Source organism: Bison bison, unplaced genomic scaffold, assembly GCF_000754665.1.
Source record: "Bison bison bison isolate TAMUID 2011002044 unplaced genomic scaffold, Bison_UMD1.0 scf7180017864330, whole genome shotgun sequence".
Classification (NCBI taxonomy): domain Eukaryota; kingdom Metazoa; phylum Chordata; class Mammalia; order Artiodactyla; family Bovidae; genus Bison; species Bison bison.
Genome location: NW_011494902.1, coordinates 12,406,040 through 12,412,039, shown reverse-complemented (window position 1 = coordinate 12,412,039; position 6,000 = coordinate 12,406,040). Strand labels below are relative to the sequence as shown.

The 6,000-nt window shown below is 38.6% G+C and overlaps 1 protein-coding gene across 1 annotated transcript in view; it reads right to left on the bottom strand.

The window, feature by feature from the left end:
- The window catches only part of ARHGAP15 (Rho GTPase activating protein 15), a 702,765-nt gene that overhangs the window by 620,377 nt on the left and 76,388 nt on the right, over positions 1-6,000 (bottom strand). The gene's annotated exons all lie outside the window — the stretch shown is intronic.

Below are 6,000 nucleotides of genomic sequence, written 5' to 3'. Positions count from 1 at the left end.
AAGCTGGCATCAAGATTGCTGGGAGAAATATCAATAACCTCAGATATGCAGATGATACCACCCTTATGGCAGAAAGTGAAGAAGAACTAAAGAGACTCTCGATGAAAGTGAAAGAGCAGAGTGAAGAAGTTGGCTTAAAGCTCAACATTCAGAAAACTAAGATCATGGCATCTGGTCTCATCACTTCATGGCAAATAAATGGGGAAAAGTAGAAACAGTGGCAGACTTTATTTTTTGTTGGGGCTCCAATATCACTGCAGATGGTGACTGCAGCCACAAAATTAAAAGACATTTACTCCTTAGAAGAAAAGTTATGACTAACCTAGACAACATATTTAAAAGCAGAGACATTACTTTGTCAACAAAGGTTCATCTAGTCAAGGCTATGGTTTTTCCAGTAGTCATGTATGGTATGAGAGTTGGACTATGAAGCAAGCTGAGCGCTGAAGAACTGATGCTTTTGAGCTGTGGTGTTGGAGAAGACTCTTGAGGGTAACTTGAATTGCAAGGAGATCCAACCAGCCCATCCTAAAGGAAATCAGTCCTGAATATATATCAGAAGGACTGATGCTGAAGCTGGAACTCCAATATTTTGGCCACCTGATGTGAAGTACTGACTCATTGGAAAAAACCCCGATGCTGGGAAGGATTGAAGGCAGGAGAAGAAGAGGACGACAGAGGATGAGATGGTTGGATGGCATCACCGACTCAATGGACATGAGTTTGAGTGGACTTTGGGAGTTGGTGATAACAGGGAGTTCTGGTGTGCTTCAGTCCATGGGGTCACAAAGAGTCAGACACAACTGAATGACTGAACTGAACTGATTGTCAGTCAGAAATCTGATAATCTCTTTTATCCCCTGTAGAAAATGAAAGAATGATTCAGAAACATTTGCAAGATGTATTAAAGTTTATCAGCATTTTTTTTTTTAGTTTCTTGAATATTCTTTAGTCAGCATCTGGGCCACCTGAAGCTCTCACCAATCTGTCAATCCCGGGATAAGTCTAGTTGAGTGAAACTCAGCTTCAGCCATATATTCTTCTCCCAGATAGCCAAAGGTAAGTGTTTGCTGGAATGATTCTTACTCCTTCATATTTTCCCTCAAACATGTGTATACCACCAAGAAGAAAATCAAACTGCCTTTTACCTCCTGTTTAATTATAAATGAACTATATATTACATGTATTTCCTTGTTTATTGTTAAATACTATTTATTTTAGTCTTCTCATTTCTTTTTGCATACTATCAATAGTAGTGGTAAAGAACCTGCCTGCCAATAAGGGAGATGTAAGAGATACAGGTTCAATCCCTGGGTAGGGAAGATATCCTGGAGGAGGGCATGGCAACCCACTCCAGTATCCTTCCCTGGAGAAGCCCATGGACAGAGGAGCCTGGAGGGCTACAGTCCATATGGTCACAGAAAGTCAGACGTGACTGAAGCAACGTCCATTCACCATAAATAGAGCATTTATCTCCAATAATTTTCTCAGACTGAGAAGTAACATTCATATGGAACTTGGACACTCCATAATTTTAACCTTCAATTATGCTTGTAAGACAAAAACTATCAGAAATAAGAAACACAGATTCTGGGTAATAAAATTTTCTATAATTTCTTCAATGAAGGGCTCTTATGTCCATCTTAAATTTTTAGTTTACTTTCTTTTTTTACTTTATTGTTTCATCTATACTAAGTCAGGGCTTTTCTGGTGGCACAGTGGTAAAGAATCTGCCTGCTGATGCGGGAGATGCAGAGATGCAGGTGAGATGGTTAGATAGCTAACACAATGGACAAGAATTTGAGCAAACTCCAGGAGGTAGTTGAGGACAGAGGAGCCCAGCATACTGCAGTCTGTGGGGACACAACGAGTTGGGCACTACTTAGCAACTGAACAACAACAAAGATATACTTCAATCATGAATTTCTAAATTGATATAATGAGCAAATAAAGGCCAAATAGACACAAAGACATCTTATTTCACTCATAATACTACTAATGGTATTAGGTCTAATGGTATTAAATCTAAATCATTAGATAATTCTTTAGAGCCAGATAGAAAGTTAGCTGGTAAAATAATTTATTTGTCTCTTTTACTCTCTATAACAGAGATATTTCCTTTGTTGGTGTAAACTAAAGGAAAGAATTTAGAGAACAGATTAAGAAAATATAGATAGGTATGTAGAACACTCGGGCCAAATTGCTATTTTCTCCACAATTGCAAGTCATAATTTATTGTTTAAATAGAAAGATTCAAGACAGTATAAAACAATACCAAGAGAACTATCTCACAAACACCTCAAAACAAAGAAAAATAGGAAACAATTATTGAGAGTCTAAATTATTAAAATGGCCTACCAATTTTTAGCTAACTGAAACAAATCATTGTCAAATCACCATTTGGCCACACTGGGCAGAAACGACCTATGTCTAATTTCTGGATATGTAACTATCTGGAAATTCTCAACAAATCAGAATCAGGCTTTATTTACAGTCTCAAATATAAGTCTCTTTCATTGCCCAGAAGAGCTTAAGTTGAATTATGAAGTTGCCTTCTTATTTTTTTTTCAGGGATATGTTCAATCACTAAAGAAGAAATTCTCTTCTTTGAAAAACTGTAATCTACGCAATATCTAGTTTGATCTATGATATGTAAAGTTTGACAAATACATCTACCCTCAGTCAGATTTCTATAGTCTTTTGACACCTTTCCTTGTACATCATTATTTCATAGTGCAAAGATGGGAATGTACTATCTAACTCACTATAAATGCTCTGCCTGTGTGGAAAGATCACTTGTAAAAGCATTGTGGGAGGCAGAACTTTTAACAACTGTGACGTTCTTTCAAGAATTAATGGACTTTTGGTCAAATGTTTAAAACATGCATATGAATACCCTTGGCATCTTTAGTGAATGCCTAATAACTGTATCTTTCCAGTTTCCTTTCTTCAGTTATTCTTTGAGGTTTCCATAGACCCCTAAACTCACCTTCTGCTGCCGAAAAAAGCAGATTTAGTTCTGAAGGTTAATCCAACTCAGCAGGATTGAAGGATGGCACTTTTCCTTGGTCGTAAGTATGTTGGCTCAGGCCAGACAGCTGTTAGGACATTCTCCTCTGGGAATCGTGCCCTCAACACCCACCGCTGATGCACATACATGGTCTACTGGCTGCCGACTTCCATGCCCATCTGCTCAAATGGCATGGTGCCCGCTCACAAGTTGGCTGGATCCTTGCCCTTAGTGTGTAGGTGCCAGGCAATGATGGGTTTAGATGGGCAGCCTGCATAATACTACAAGTGACAATTTTCTCTTTCTCTCTCTCTCCAGTATCTGTCTTCTGTGCCTTCTCTGAAAGAGAAACTGTATGTTTCTCTACCTCTGATAATCCTGTGGACACATGTGGCCTTTTACAGGTAGATATATAAATACCCTCAACCTGCTACCAACAGGGAGACGAAAGGGAAGAATCCACAGAGCCCCAAATGACAAGTTCTAACACAGAAATGGGTTGGATTGTGAAAATCCCGACCACCTGGAGTCTGTCAGAAGAAATTTAGCAAGGGTGTAAGTACGGCAGATCTCTCACAGACAGCAATGGCACCAGGAAATAGCTTAAGTTACAGCACTTTTTGTCTGTCGCGGCTCCAGCACAAATCACTTGCCTTGCATTGAAAAGGCACATACAACAGAAAACAAAATAAATCAGGCAAAAAGAACAAGCTTAATGGGAACACAATTTATATGCTCAATGGGGGCAAGGGTGCAAGCTATGATATTCAGACCTCAGAAATAACCCTGAATGGAAGACTTAATAGAGAACGAAACAGAAATAGCATCTCTCTTTCCAATCTACAACAAACCCGTGGAGAGGAATAGATTGGCTTAGGAGGTTGTGACTTTAATGATCCAAAGCATATGAATGCTTGTTAGCAGACAGCAGACAGACATAAGTAAGAACAACAGTAATGGTTGCATCTGCAGCCTGGCCTATGGCACTCAAACTAATCAGGCAGCATTGGAGAGCAGTGCCGGAAGGTATGTTAAAGGCTTGCTTTCCTTGTGTGTTTATTTAAGGGTGATTGAATTCAGGGTGTTGTCAGTCTGCCTTGGAGAATGGTTATCCAATGTGTAGGCATGATCTTTCTCCCTGAATATGCTCTGTTGAGTCAGTTAGTTATGTGTGACTACTTGCTCTGTCCTGGTCTTTATACAGTGCCAAAATCCTCCAGTCCAAGTTCCAAAGGAACAGGGCCTAAAAACTTTTGGCTCGAGAATCAAATTAGGTTTCTCTGCTTCCCTAGCCAGAAATGCATAAATACCCAATGGCCTAAACCAAAGAATTTGACATTGTGGAATGAATAGAGCTGTCATATACCACTAAAGTGTGGAAATATCTACTGTTTGAAGTCAGGACTAGTTCAACATCTTCAGTAATCAGAACAGACTTCTTTGGACACCTTTATGGGTTAGTCTGGCTTTTGATTGGGAATATTTCTGGCAAGCTACTGACTCCAGATATCAGAAATGCAAGAACATACGGTTTATAAGAGAAAATCTGCCATTTTTTCCCTACCAAAAAAATTCTCAAAGGCAGCACATTTTCATAAAAGACAGATCCCTCATTCTGTTTTCCTTATTGACCTTCAAGTTAGCACAATGTGCTTAGATATATACTTAAGAAAGAACTAGTCAAAGAAGAGGTAAGTTTGAATAGTTTGAAAAAGTATTTATGAAAAACTCAATTTGGAATTATCTGGGAGCTTCTGGTGAAAATAGACAAAGAATGTATATAATCATCCAAAACTCTTATTCTGGTTTCTATGCTATAACTCTCAGAGCTCCCAGAATAAACAATTTTCCTCATGATTTATCACACCTTGAGTATATTACAGTAATAATTACATACTACTAACTTCTTTGAAAATGAAAAAAGAAAAGCAAACATGCTCTTCAGAAACTCTTGAGGATGAGCCATGTTTTATTTATCTTTAAATCAATGGAGTTTAGTATAGTATGAAAACTCCACACTCCATTTTGCATCATCTGATACATGTGACTTACTTTTCATTGAATTCACCATGACCTTCAAATTGTATAATATCTTGCCTTATGATATCTTGTTATAAACATATTTACCATTCTTTCCAAAATATAAATCAAGTCAGTAGTCATTTCTAGATGAAGTTCCATAGTTTCTTATAGGAGATTTGCCATCTATCTTTACTGAAATAAGGTTGAACTTTTAAAACGATACCTTCATTAGCCTACAACTGAAATAACAGATACTAGTAGGATAATAATTTACTCATCTATGTTGTATGCCCTATGCTTGAGGCTTATATACCTCTTCCAGAGGAAAAATCTGAGAAGATAAAAAGATATAAATAGGCATAGGGTGGATATGTGTGTTTGTTAGTCCCTCAGGCACGTCCGACTCTTTGTGACCCTAGGACTGTAGCCTGCCAGGTTCCTCTGTCCATGGAATTCTCCAGGAAAGAATACTGGAATGGGTTGCCACTCTCTTCTCCAAGGGATCTTCTTGACCCAGGAATCAAACCTGGGTCTCCTGAATTGCAGGCAGATTTTCTACCATCTAAGTCACCATGGAAACCTGTGGATATAGATTTAGGTAGATGTATTTCTGCTTTTAAATAACATTACCCAATTATTTAGATTATTGTTTTGAAGAGTTCTCTATTCTATTAGGGGGTACCCTGGTGGCTAGATACTGAAGAATCTGCCTGCAATGCTGGAGATGTAGGTTTGACCCTTAGGTTGGGAATATCCCCTGGAGAAGGAGATGGCAACCCACTCCAGTATTCTTGCCTGGGAAATCCCATAGACAGAAGAGCCAGATGGGCTACAGTCCATGGAGTCGCAAAGAGTCAGACATGACTGAGTGATTCACACACACACACACATACACACACTCATATTCTATTATCACTTACCTTCTGGGCATATTGTTTTAACTTCTGGTGTCTCTATTTCCTCAACAT